At 29.8% G+C, this 15,301-nt stretch overlaps 1 protein-coding gene across 1 annotated transcript in view; it reads right to left on the bottom strand.

Moving 5' to 3' along the window:
• Positions 1–14,121, bottom strand: part of LOC107437842 (zinc finger protein 512B) — a 49,911-nt gene extending 35,790 nt beyond the window's left edge. The window contains exon 1 of the mRNA XM_016049968.4: positions 14,005–14,121. The gene's annotated coding sequence lies outside the window, so the exon portion shown is untranslated. The remainder of the gene's footprint in view (positions 1–14,004) is intronic.
• Positions 14,122–15,301: the final 1,180 nt, after the last annotated feature.

Here is a 15,301-nt window from a genome sequence, read left to right as displayed (position 1 = left end):
GAGTTTAAATTAAATATTATCATGTTTTTAGGGCATGAATCTGAATTGAACAACCTGATAATGCTCACTCTGGTTATTGTTTCCGTTTTTAAAAGCGCTATATGTTGAGCCACCTCATGTGACATTTGCCATGTGACATTTTTAGCAGCAATCATTGGTCGATTTTCTAACGTTGCCATTCGGGGAGTTGTAATGAGGCTTTTTTTTTTGGTGCCGTGTAAGAGAAATATATATGTAGATTATGATAGAACTCTTGTTTTTACAAAATAAATTTTAACAATAAGTCAATTTTTCTACCACTTTTCCCTAGCAGCAACATAACTTGGGCCCTCATTGTGCCAATATTCATAAATATTGGCTCAATAACTGTTCAAAGGGCCATTATTTTTCCGATGTTGGCCCTATATAGAATTTTCTGCTTCACACCATATTTAACAGCCACTTTACAACCAATATTGGTTCTATATAGAATCGTCAGATTCCCCCAATATTTTATACCCATTATTTAGCTAATATTGGTTCTATATTGGCCAAAGTAGGTCCTTTATAGGCCATTCTAGGACGAATATAAAAAACTCTAGGCATGCCAATATAGGACCCATATTGAGCCCAATTCAGGACAAGGAAAAATTGTTGCTAGGGATTGTTTTCCGATTTTAAGAAACCAAACTTTAAAAAAAAGGAGTTGAACTTACTTACTGTCCGCAAATTATAACCGATAATTAAACACTCAGATTTTTCTAAAACATTTAAAGTGGTTTCAGAACTTATTTTTGTTTCAACATTTGATTTAAAATATTTATTCACACCATCATATATATATAATTGAAGCATACGTATAAAATATCGAAAAATTCTGCAAACTAAAGTCTTTAAGATGAAGGCAAAATTTTAAGAGCCTCCACTTAATATTTATCTATGTACCATTCTAAATAATTTCAAGAACTTAAACTTACGGGTTGGGAGCTTTTACAAATGGTTAAAATTAACTATAAAATTTAATTAAAATTAGTAAAAGCCATAAGGAAAAGTCTTCGGCATTTGACTTTCGATGAAAAGAATTATAAAACTAAAACTTTTTTTTTTTTAAGGAAAAAAAAATTGCCAAAAATGAAGTACTAAATATCAGGATTAATTAATCTCATTTAAGATACAAAAAAGGCAAACATCTTTTTAAAGTAATCTAATGTTAATGATTATTTAACTTCCTCCAACAGCAAAGTAAAGGTCAAGAAATATTTATTCGAATAGCTATTATGACCTTGTGAGGAAAATAACATGAGTAAAACAGGAACTTCTTTAATTAAATTATTTAATTAAAGTAACATAACGCTTTGTAATTAGTTAATAGCAACTCTCTTAAATATATAATTTTCATTTGATAACTAATAGTTCAAGATATGAACTTTAATCTTGAAAAAACTATTGTTCCATGTTTTTTTTCTTCTTTTTTTTTAAAAAAAAGAGAAAGCTCGTTCAAATCAGGGCAAGGAAAAGTAAAACGGTTGAAATTTCAGAAAAGGAAACTCCTACAAGAATTTGGCCATTGCCCTTTTTTGAACCTCTTGACAATACAACGTTTTATCTATTATTCGAAGATAATTATTATAACTCTGAAAATTTTTTTTAACAGTCTCATAGGAAAAGGCATCTTTATTCCAAGAAATTACGTTTTATGTCTAGTTTCGTAATCTAATATGCATAATTCTCTTACATGGCTCCCAAATTTTGGCTGTATTTCTTTTCCGCCGGTGGCAAGGTTTGCTTTGTTTTGTTTACGTTACTATTTCTCTTACACGGCGAATCGACCAATGATTGCTGCTAAAAAAGTCACATGCCAAATCTAGCTGAGGTGGCTCAACATATAGCGCTTTCAAACACGGAAACTGAAATAACCAGAGAGCATCAGTTGCGGCAATCTCATACTATCAAGCTAGGCAGAAGTGAGTAGTCTTTGTCGATAGATCTCTATTTTATTTTGTCGAAAGCGCTTTTTTTTTCACAAATTTATATATTGCGAATTTATTTGACGATTTTTGATTTATATCACGAATTATACTATAGCACATTTCTAATAGGTTTAACGAATTACATTTCATTTATTTGAATTCAAATTTATTTTAATGACTTAGTATTTACTATAAGATGTAATTTTTTTTAAAAAAAATGTTTTTATATGGACTTGAATGATTGTTTTGAATTCTTAGAATTTTGTGCATTTGCAATGTACCTAAGTTAGTAGCGAGCGAAGAGAGCTTGGTTTGCAGAGCAAACCATATGAGATTGCGTAACAATTTTCGGGGGTTGGCGAGCGTTAGCGAGCAGGGGATGCAGCCCACTAGTTTAAAATATTTTACTAATTAATTGACGTATTTGAGGTTATCTAAACTTCAGAACATGGCAAACTTTGACTATGATCTTTTACATACATCTTTTTGACTTATTTTGAAACAAATATAATTTTTTACAATATCAGATCTTCTTACTTTGAGTATTTATTCATCTCTGACTTCTTATATAACTAAATAATTTACATGCCATCCTGGCAACTACTACGATTTTTGCAAAATATCTAACAGAGAGGTAGAATTTTAGAACCCAAAGCTTTCAGAATTTTTCGTAATTTTTCAAACATTTTAAAAGCCTCATCACGAGAGAGCTAAAACAAAGTGGCGTTGCATATGAACTTTAAAATTATTTATATGCAGTGGTGTGGAAAATAAGTTTAAATTAATTTTTAAAAAAACAATACATTAAAACATAAACATAGTTACCCTTAGATTAATTTTTTTTTACAAAAAGCGTAGGAAGTTGGCAGCCGTGTACGCGTATGTACTGATGGATAATATCTTTGGGTTATAATATTTATTAAAATATTAATACATTCTGTTATACTGGGAGAATATTTCTCGTAACTACTGAAATTTTGTGATACATGAAGGCTATGTTAAATTATATTTTATTTTATTTTATAACCGTCGTTGAACAGCCGACTCAATTTTTGGTTTTACGACAACTAATGTTCAACTCCGTAGCCTTGTAATTTTGAATTTCAATCCAGAAGACAAGGGAACTCCTGGATAAAGTACCGGAAGAAATCTGCTCTCGCACAGGACTTTTTGATGGAACTAAGCCACATTTGGGTTACATGGAGAGGGAGACCACGAGAACCTCCCACGGTTAGTCCGACGGCAAGGGGGCTCTAGCCCATGATCCGTCTGCCACTGAGGATATTTCATGCCAACACTGTGGTCGGTGCAAGAAGGATGCGGGATTCGTATCGATCAACCATCGCCAGGATCGAACACCGGTTCACCTCATTGGAAGCGAACGCTCTATCCCCTGAGCCATCGCGGCTCAATATTGACCACAATCTGTAAGTAATTTAATACGTTGCCGTGTATGACGGTTATAGCCGTCCGATGTGAAGGCAAAGTGTTAGCATTCTCAAACTAAAGTCTCTTTTCTTGAATCTGTAAATTACAACTTCTTTTTAAAATCTAATTCCCATTCCACAATATCAAATTCTTTGGAGAAATTGTATGGTAACAAATAGATAGCTTAGAATAATAAAGGCTGCTTTTATATTCAATTTAGAAAGAAAAAAAACTGCTAAAAATCACAACATTAATAAATTACAACGTTGATTGCTCAAGGCAAAAGATTGCAGTACGTAAATTGTTCATTTTTTTAAAAAATCTATTTGATTTTTGAGAAGAGAATGAAAATTCTTTTCATTTTTTCGGTTTATCTAGTAGAATTCAAATGTGTGGAGAGTTATCGTAAAATTATTCATGTCAGTCACTGTTTGAAAAAATTTAAGCTAAGAAAGATGAATGAAATAAGCGCTTAAATCCATAAAAAAACAATTTTTGTTTCAAACTGAAATGTTAATTTTCACTTTATGTGCATTTAGAATAACACTGGGGAATGTTTTCTTCTGTTGAATGAGATTTTAGAACGGATCTTATAACTCTGCAATCGGTTTCTCGCTAGAAACTACGATTTTTTATGCAATGCAGTATTATATTCATAAATAAGATTTTATTTTAAATTCTCGCCAGTTAATACTAAGTGTCCCGACTTCTCAGCTAAGTTGGGAGTAGTACAAAGAAATATGCAATACATTAAAGTTTATGATGCAATACGTTGATATCATATGTGTTTTTTTTTTTTTTTTTTTTTTTTTTTTTTTTTTTTTTTTTTTTTTTTTTTTTTTNTTTTTTTGTCTCAAGAATTATTTTCAACGAAGCAAACAAGTGTATATGTATGTATATATACCAATACGTTCTTTATAAACTTGGGTCCCAAAATGGACTTAACGTAAGACATGGTTACCTGTCGAACACCGAAGTCAAGCTGCGGTCAGTGTGTGGGTGGGTGACCAATTTGATTAGGCTACGAATGGACCCCATAGTTTGGTCAGGAGAGAGATTTAAGGCTTATGTTATTTTTATTTTTTGCAAATTTTGCCATATCTCGAGATAATTTTAAGGGAATCAAGATATTTTATCATACAATAATATAAATTACCTAACCCAAATATATTTCCATGCAAAAAATAACTTTTAATAAATATTTGTTGTTTTTTTTAAATATTTTATTTAGTAATGATCGAAAATATTTTGAATTGTAAGGCATATAATGCTTACATCATTTTAAAGAATGTAATTTTAAATGATAAAATACAAAATTTGAGCAAAATTGGTCCAATAGTTCCTTAGAAATCGAATTTTAAGGAAGCCGTATTTCTCAGAAATTATTCTACCGATTTCGCTTAAGTCTTGTAATTTACCATTTAAAATTACATTCTTTAAAATGATGTAAAAACTTATAAGCCCTACAATTCAAAATATTTTCGATCATTATTAAATAAAATAATGAATATTTTTAATAGCAATTTTTTGCATTGGACTATCTTTGGATAAAGAAATATTATAATTGTGCGCAAATATTTTTAAATTCGTTTAAAAAGCTATTGAGCTATGGAGAAATACGCAAAAAATAAAACTAATATTAAGGGGTCCAAACTTTGAAACTCTTTCCTGACGTAACTATGGGGACAATATTTCCCGAATCGCAGCTACCCTTTAAATTTTGGAGTTCAGGAATTCGAATCCGCCGAGGAAAAGATTTGTTTTTCTCAGAGAAAGTACGTTTTTGTGTCTGGTTTTGTAATTTAAAATATCGTCTGCACTAATTAATTAGCATATTTAAGGTCATCTCTCCAACCACTAAGATTGAATCCTAGAACGTGAAGATCCAATCATTTCATCATTCCATTAAGGGTGATACATTTTTTATTTAATTTTACACACTGTACAACTACAGATTCAAAAAAAAAGTAAGAAATTAAAACTTAATTGTGCTGCAATTCAAAAGGTGCACCATCAAATAATCACGTGATTTGTAATTAAACAATTTTTCCCTCTTTAGAAATAACGCTAATCCTAAAAATAGTAATCTCACTTTCGACAGTTTTTAAATTTTTTTTTCTCTCGTGAAGAAATAGAAATGAAATCGACAGCGCGTGTCCAATGGTTAATGACCGATGCATTCAATAGTTTGAAAGTGACGTCAATCGACCGCCATGTTCATCATTGGAACGATCGTTGCATGGAATTCTTTCAGCCACTGCCAGATTCGCGATCATTGAAATTAAAAATAACGCGCAAACGATTACCAAAGGAAAAACAAAGTTCAATGCCATATTGCAAGAATTTTTGTAGTGGGCTGGAAGGAAAGTATTTTCAATGCTGTTTATTTAACCAGTCAACGCAAGGCACGGTAAATTTAATTTTACCCTTAAGAGATAGTGCAAAATGCTACTGTTAGAGTAATTTTGCGCGAGATGTTCCGAAATAATAATTTTAAAATTCCGAAAGCGATTAATGGAATGTCGTTTTCCTTATAATTTATCTTAAGGCAATAATAAAATATAACTAAGCTGCATCACGTGTTTAACAAAGTGCTTTATATGCATTTAAACAGAAAATTTTAATAATTTAGATTTTGAAAATTTGTTTTTAATTTATTACCTTAAGAATGAAAGGCAATGAGTGAAGGCATTATTTTTCCTTGTGGGTGGACTTAATTTCGTTAGTGAGATAAATGCGTTTGAAACAGTTGCATCAATTCGTGAGAATTTTTTGTGTATATGGGCCACAAAAGAATTTATTTCTATGATTTGAACAAAAAAAAGTAGTTTGAATTTTAATTTTAAATTGGATGCAAATTTTAAACCTCCGGACATAATCAAAGCTTATATCATATTTATTCAGATAAGTAGTTTATCATAAATCATTAACCGTCGAAAGTAATGTATGTAACATTAGCACTTAAATATAACATAGTAAACATTTTAGAGACACTACATTACAGTAGAATCGCTAAAAATCTATTTTGTTAGCTTAACTCAGCATCGTTAGCTTAGCTCAATTGCCTCGCCAAACAATATTTAAAATTGTGATTGTTCGATTACGTATAGTACTTAATAAAATCCTTACTAATTTTACTACTTTACTCTTACTAATTTTACTACTTTACAATTACTAATTTTACTTACTTACTAATTCTTACTAATTTTCATAGTTAGCAGACTTAGTAAAGGGCAAACATGAACATTCTTTTTCCTATCCCCCTTCTGATTAATTTTACATTTTATCGGAATTAGAAGATGAAGGGAACATCTTTAATATGGCTCCAAAAAGTGAGCATTATGTTCCAAAAAGCAGTAGAAATCTTCTTACTCTCCAAAAATGTACTTAATATCGACACTAAATACCACCATCCACGAGAAATCTCCGATATTGAATGACTTGGCGAAATTAATCGATGTTAAAGAAAACAAAAAGAAAATATTTATCCGAAAAATCTATTTTGTCCCATATTTCGCACAGAATCTTCTTTCTGAGTGTCACTTCTTCAAGAAGTGACACTGAATATCCATTTCAATCTCCAAAACTTAATGACTTGGCAAAAAAATCAACATTAAATAAAGCAAAAAAAGATTATAGACCCGGGACCTTTTTACCCGGTGGTAAAAAGACATTAAAAAGCGCTTTCAGTAAGCAAACGTTATATTTTTACAACTATTTCACTCCATAATTCGAAAAAATTTATATTTCAGTATTAAAATAAAGCCGTTGAATTTTAATATTTATTCAAAAATTACTGAATAAATAAATAGAAAAACAGAAAAGAATTTAATTAAATGCGAAATTTGCTTAAACAAAAATAACTTTGTACAAAAGTTTTTTTGTATAAATAAAAATGAGAAATTTTGTAAAAAAACAAAATTGGCGAGGAAATGAGAAAATTTTATATATTTCCCAGATTACTTTTTTCCGGAAATCGAACGATGATGACCAAATAATACTCTTAAAAATAGCATAAAATGCCCCAAAGAACATTAAAAAATGCTCATAAAATGAAAAAGATTCCATTGCATGTAACAAATTTGGTTTAGAGTTTTATTATATCAACTATAAGTATAGTTTTGAGTATTGAGAATTCGCTAGACATAGCATGTCTTTGTGAAACTGATTAACACAGTAACAATTTAGAATTATTCGTCTTTTCTAAAGCAATATTTGATAAAAATTAAAATTCATTAAATAATATTAATGCAGTTAAAATGAGTGAAAGTTGTAAGAATAAGCTAGTACTTCTAAAAATTTAATCAAAATACTCAAAAATTTAAAAAAAAATCTCTCTTAAAACCTAAAAAAAAAGTACAAAAAAAAAACTGGAAAAAAAGCCCAAATATCTATAATAAAAAAAAGTACCATAATTGAGCAAAAGACACCAAAACTGTAAAAACTGCAAAGGTCATGAAAATCAGAGCCTTACTTATTTCGTACGCAAATAAAATAAATAACTCAATATAGGATTTTTCAGTAGCTAATCTTAGAATGAATAAAAATATCTATATTAGAACTATTTACGGCATATTGGGAAAAATTGCATTGAATCTACATCATAAAGTCTTTTCAATAATTAGATATTTATTTTTCCAATTGAAATACACCTTAGCAAATTGCACTTTAACAATTCTATAAATCCAGGTTTTTCACGAAGCAAGAAGAAAAAGATTATTTTCAATTATCATTTAATTCTTGGTATATCACCTGTTTCGTTCGTTGGTATTACATTAAAATTTCATCGATGTTAGACTTCATTTTTTGACTACTTATTCTTGTTGTTCAGGACACATTAACGGTGTTAAAGATGAGACGGGCTCGGCCCGGGTCCTGGCTTGCCATAGGGTCGAGCTCGTTTACTGAAAACAGGAATCATGCTAAAATTTTCCTAAACTTTTTTACTACTATTAAAAAAATGTTTGGTACAGTTATGAAGAATAAAAAATGTTATTTTTTTATATTAATTATGATAAAAAGGTTTCAATAATTAATTTTCTTGTTTAGACATACATCAAAGGCTGCGTGGCTGGACTTTTAAATTCGGCCTTTATCCGACGTGTAGCTCCGTCTGGGATTGGTTCGAATTAAAACTCTTCGGGGCTCAGAACTCCAAAAGCGAGCCTGAACTCTTCGCTAAACTGTGTATCATGAAAAAAATTGCATTGAATCCTTTTCAATTCATTTATTTTCTTTCAAAATTTAATTATAACTTAAATTAAGAAAGGACTTTACATAATCCTTTATAATCCTCAACATATTAGAAATATTTCGTTCAGGAGAATAATTTTATTATAACCGTCGTTGAACAGTCGTCGAACCCAAACCAGAAGACAAGGGAGCTGCTTGATCAAGCATTGGAAGAAATTTGCCTTCATGGAGGACTTTTCGATTAAACTAACCCACATTTGCTTTACATGGAGAGGAAAATCACGAAGACCTCCCACGGTTAGCCTGACGGTAAGGGAACTCTAACCCATGATCCGTCAACCACTGATGATATTTTACATCAGCACTATGGTAGGTACGAGTCGGGTGTGGAATTCGTATCGACCAACCATCGCTAGGATTTGAACCCGGGTCAACCCAATGGGAGGCGAGCCCTGTATCCCTTGATCCGCCATGACTCAAAATGAGTGGATCAATATTAATCTAAAAATTAGACTATCACCTGATATGTAATAATTCTATTGATAAATGACATAAACTACAACTCAGATAGGCTGTTTACAAATTGTATAAAATAACTAACCCACTCGATTAAACTAACCCACATTTTCTTCACATGGAGAGGAAAACCACGAAGCCCTCCCACGGTTAGCCTGACTGTAAGGGGACTCAGACCCATGATCCGTCTACCAGTGAGAATATTTTACGTCAGTACTGTGGTCGGTGAAAGCCGGATGCGGAATTCGTATAGACCAGCCATCGCTGGGATTCGAACTAAGTTCACCTAGTTGGAAGGCTAATGCTGTATTCCCTGTGCCATCACAGCTCTCATGAGGATATTAGAAATGTTTTGCATTATTTTTTTAAAATTTTAATCACCCTATCTTGTTGACAAAAAAGTTCCATTAAGAATACGCTAATTTACCATGCACAATTTTTGTGTAAACATTCCCTACGCATTTATCAACATCAATCATTATCAATGTCAATGAACTCTCAGGAACCTAAATAGATTTGTTCCAAAACAAAGTGCGTATTAAATACTTTCACTCCACAAAAGAACAAGCAATAAAACACTCAAAAAAACCTGTTTAATATTCCTAAACTTCACACTGCGATGATTATACAAATTAACTTCCTCAACAAGTATTCATTTGGTATCCTTTGTCATTAAAATATGTGTTAAAGAACATAGAAATGTTGTGGTGTTTTGATACTTTTTTTCTTCCTTGAATTCAACCCAAACACAACTGGTTTCTAAAAATAATTAATAATGAATGTAATTGTATAAGGTGAAGTTCAATGTTATTTTAAATTTGCTCTTCTACGAGCCATTAACCTTTTGAAAAATCACAGGATTATTAAAGGATTATTCATTATTTTATTTTGTTCAATTGGCCATTAAGTTATCTTGGTTTGCTTAATTGACAATTAAGTTAATTTCTCACCAAAACAATATTTTTTTAATGATTTATTAATTGTTTTTTCTAAAAATCTCTGACAATTTTAAGGGACCTGCATAAAATTGTAATGATTTGATTAAAGTACAAGTCACATACAAAGTTGGAGCTTAATTAATAGTGAATTGAATAATTAATGCAATTGCTTAAATCAATGCTTATTGTTGCTTTAAATTTGGTTCCTTACGAATCATTATCATCTTAAAAACTCTCAGATATTTGAGAATATTTAGGCATATATAAATGATAACTCTTTTGATACTCCTTCATTTTGATATGCTTCCCGGACCATTAAATGATTTTGTTCATTGTCTTATTTTTTTCACTTTGAATATACTTTAATTCATATCTTAATTCCTATTGGTCGTTAAGACGATTTAAGCTCCTAACTTCTGCACTTAGGACTCCTATCTTAGGACTTCAGGACTCTTAACATGGTTAAAATTAAACCATTTGATTACAAAGTGAATCACATAGTTTGATTTTTATTTATAGTTCATATGTATATTCATTGTTTGCATAAAGAGGTCTAAGTTCAGGAAAGATTTGGATAAAGTCAAGTGCTGTGGGAACAATTTATTTTCAGAAGGGATCACATAAAAGATTCGGGAACAAGAAATGTAGTAATTAAGAATAAGTATTATTTCCTAAGTTAGAATTTAGTGTTGTAATGTTCACTAGAAGTCGCTAAATTCTTACAAATAATAGATTGATCACTGGGAATGTTAAGTTATATTTAAATAGTAGCTAATTTTGGTGTCCGATATTTTAATATGTTTCATAAACCATTAAGTCATTTTTTTCTTTATCTTGGATAGTTTAATTGACTAATACCTTTAATTTATCATAGATCATAATTGATTTATTAATTTTTTTTCCTAAACAAATTCTAACGACATGGTTAAAGGTTAAATCATGAGCCGTAAGCTGGTACATGTATTTTGCTACCACTAGAAAAATCTCTACATTGTATGCTGTAAAAATAAACATTAATTTCGGAAATTTTTAAGTTTCTTCTAGATATAAACTGGATAATAAAGTAAATGTTTTCTCTTAATTTATTATGTATAGATAGGTTAAGTATTGGAGCTTTAACTTTACGAAAAACTAAAAAAAAATTTAACTTACTGTATGACTTTTCAAAAAAGAATGTCATGGCGTAAAAAAAATTACAATAAATCAACAATAATTGTCAATAAAAATTAACAATACGTTTAATTCCAAATTTTATGCGGTTGCATGACAGCAGGGAATGAAAACGTATAAGAATGAGAATAAAAGATAGTAGGAAAAAGACAAAAAAAGATAGTGAACGAAAACGACCGATAAAAAAAGACAGGTAATGAAAAAGACAGCAAGAAGAATTTATTTGATTAAACTAATTTATATATATTTTTAACCTGTTGAGAAGTATTGAAAATTAAGACGTAACTATAGACGTGTCCAATACAGTACCTTGTTTAACATAAACCGATTAACCCCCAAAACTCTCTTGATCGCGTACTTTCATCAAATAGACAAAAACTAGTAACTTAGTTATTTCATTTCTAAATTTTTCTCAGACAACAAACATATTCATATTATAGGTCAAAACATAGTCACATAAGCAGTAAAATTTTCATTTGAAATTGTTGAATTGTTCGATGCACAGATTAGCCACTGAAGTTCCTGAGTCATGTTTCCGAAGCATTTCTACTTTCTTCAAAATTGAAAGAGAATTGTGTTTCCTCTTCTTCGAAATTTCATTATTTTTTCCCGTAATCGATCTTTTAGATAACATAATGTTAGATAACAATTCGTTAAATAACAATTAAAACTAAAAATATAGGCTCATAACAATAACAATAAACAATTAAAACTAAAAATATAGGACGCAATTGCAAAATTTTTTTTCTCCAAACTAAAGTTAAAATCAGATTATAAATCACTAATTTTTCAATAAAAGTTATTTTTTCGTTACTACAAAGTGCTGCACAAACGAAACCAAAATGGGAACCAAACACAGCGTTATCTTTGTGCTGGTAAATTAAACACAGTCAGATAATAAAAAAAAAAATAAAAAATAAAAAAAAAAAACATTTTTTTTAACATGCAGTATATATTTTTATCATACTTTAAAAATTAAGATAGCTAAAAACTTTAAAAATTTATGAGCTGGGGTGATATATAATTTAATTCTTAATAGCTATGTTTTTTTGTAATTTGTATATTGCGAGTTATCTAATTCGGTATATAAGGCTATTTTTGAGCGACATATTCGTATATTATTTTTATGATTTCCTTCGTTTCACAAATAAATTTTTTTAGTGGTAAAAATTTAGTGCATTAAAATTTTAATACATTAGAATTAAAAGAATATTGTCCATTACTATCCATAAATAATTTAAACTTTTACGTAAAAAGCTAACTAAATGAAAACGTAAAAAGTTAAAAATATTTCCGAAGTTCTAATTATTTTAAAACTTTCTGTTTGAGTACGCTGCCACTGGAAAAAATATTTTGTTAAAGCCTCAAATGTTGGAGGATATGTATATTTACATATATCTTTACTTTACTCGTAATCTTAATAGCTATATTGGACTATAAATGATAACTAAGCAAAATAATAACACGATGGGAGAAATGGTAACAAAATATCTAACGAATTCCTTAAAAACATCCATTTCGGTTTAAAAAATTGAAGTTGGTTTTAAATATTTGTATAAAGTGTGAAATATTTAGAATCCCTTTTTATTAAATAACTTATTACGTATTTGCTATTTAGTTCCAGATCTTTAGCAAAAGAGCTAACTGACAAATGTTCGTAAATTATTAGATGTTCTTGATTTTAACAGATTAAAGTAAAATATTAAAAGGCGAAAAAATCTAAAAAATATTAATAATGTCAGAAGTGAAGTAAAATATACAAAAAAAAAGCAATAACTTCTAGAAAATTTATTTGTAACAAAAGAAAATTTAATATTTGTTAACCGATATTATTGATTCATAAGAGAATATTAGATTCATAAGAGAAAATCCACGAAAAATGGGATCCATTAACCCATTGCAATTCCATGTCACCTTTGAGTCGTCTTATACCACTCTAAAATTAATAATAAGTAACCACATTACTTTAAAAATTTTAAAAGAAAATTGTGCTTTAAAACTTTTAATGAAAAATTTCTTCAAAATTACATTTGAACATTTCTTAAATTTTTTTATTAATATATATTTTTTTAATTTAGCAACTTTTTACATATGATAATTCAACTTTACAAATTACACGGTTTTATGCATGTATGGCAGTTTTTTATAACATTTTCATACATAAAGTATATATATATATAGCATTTTTTATAACATTTTCATAAAGAAACTTTAAATAAAACTTCTTTTCAATTTATATCATAAGGAAAGAGTGGAATTCGTGTTTTCTTGGACACATTTATTATTTATTTCATCAACTATTTATTTGTTGAAATATCGATTAAATTAATTAACGTAATAGATATTTCATCATTATCATTTATGATTGTAAGTGTAATTTCCTACAGTTGTCAAGTAAATCTAGAGAAGAATTGAAATATTTTACTAATTTTTATCCCCAATCATTGCAATTAACTGAGAAGGAAATTTTTGAAGAATGCAATGAATAAATTTTCTAATGGCTATGAGAAATGATCAGTAATATTTTATATGAAAAATATTTCGAATTCTTTGTTTTTTTTATTATAATTATAATTAAGATTCACACATCAATACTCCTTAAAGAGAGCAGAAGGTGTTTTTTGGGTTTTTTAGTTGTACATTTCAAATGCACGCTTCAAAAAAATAATAATCCACTCAAAATATTTGTCCGAATACGAATCCTTTAATCGATGTTAATCCACAAACACTCTTTCCACTCTTCCAAAATCGAAACCGAAAATACGGCTGAAAGCGAAACTAAAACGATCATCACGAATTAACTTTCTTACCTTGAGAAAACACACCTGAGAGACCAGAAAATCAAAAAATAAAATCGAACACAGCTCAACGTCGACCTTGTTCTAACACCGGCACTAAACACTCAACCATATCATCTTGAAAGATGTCTCAGCCATATATACGAGCCATGGCTACCAATAGCAACTCCTGACCTATATCAGTCCAACGTCACAGAAATGTGGGACATCTAAACTCCTCTCGACCACTGAAATAAGCCATCCTCGCCGATTCTGGAAGAACTTGAAAATTCCCGCTCCTATCTTTAACATTCGATTTCATTTGGCAGAAAAAGAATTTTTTTTCTTTCCTGTTTAGTGAGTGAAGAGAGTGTTTTCACCTGATGAAACATCGCCCCAGGTCTTGAAAGAGAATACTTTTAGCAACACTTCACTCTCGATTTTAGATCAATGAACTGTTTTTTTCTCTCACTTTCATCGGGCTGAAAATATTTGTAAATATGTAGTTTGTTTATAGTACACTCGGACCATCGTAGTTGCTCCAAAATGCCAGTCGAGGAAATATTTGATTGTATCCAGTTCTTCTCTAATACAGTCGATGCTCGATATAACAATTCACGAGGTTCGAACAAAACAGACTTTATAACGGGAGGTCTTTATATCGTGAGTGTAAAAAAACACATCGGGTTCGAGTCCCGATTAACCCTGCATGCATTTTTACGATGTCCATATCTAATTTGTTCCACTTTCTGCTATCTGTTGTTTAATTAGACAAAATTTGTTATATTTTTAATAAGTATAGTACACTCGGAGCAGCGTAGTTGCTCCGAAACACCAGTCAAGGAAATATTTGATAGTATCCAGCCCTTTTCTAATACAGTCGATACTCGATATAACAATCCACGAGGTTCGAACAAAACAGACGTTAAAACGGGAGATCTTTATATCGTGAGTGTAAAAAAATACATCGGGTTCGAGTCCCGCTTAACCCTGCATGCATTTTTATGATATCCATATCTAATTTGTTCCACTTTCAGCTATCTGTTGTTTAACTGGACGAAATTAGTTATGTTTTTAATAAGTATACGAACCTGTACATGTTAATGTATAAATAAATAAATCATTGGCTTGTAAGTGTATAAAACAAACCTTTCTTTTTATGGTGTTTTCGTAAAAGATAAAGAACATCACTATTATTATTCACATGGAACATTTCTTCTTTTTTTTGCATTGTTACAGGCTAAAAAATAAATTAATGTGAATGTAATTTTTAATTATATTATATAAGAAAAAAATACGTGTATTATATAAGGTTACCATAATATTCCAA

Source organism: Parasteatoda tepidariorum, chromosome 9 (assembly GCF_043381705.1).
Source record: "Parasteatoda tepidariorum isolate YZ-2023 chromosome 9, CAS_Ptep_4.0, whole genome shotgun sequence".
Taxonomy (NCBI): Eukaryota; Metazoa; Arthropoda; class Arachnida; order Araneae; family Theridiidae; genus Parasteatoda; species Parasteatoda tepidariorum.
The sequence above is the reverse complement of the archived record's forward strand: the minus strand, read 5'-3'. Positions and strand labels throughout refer to the sequence as shown.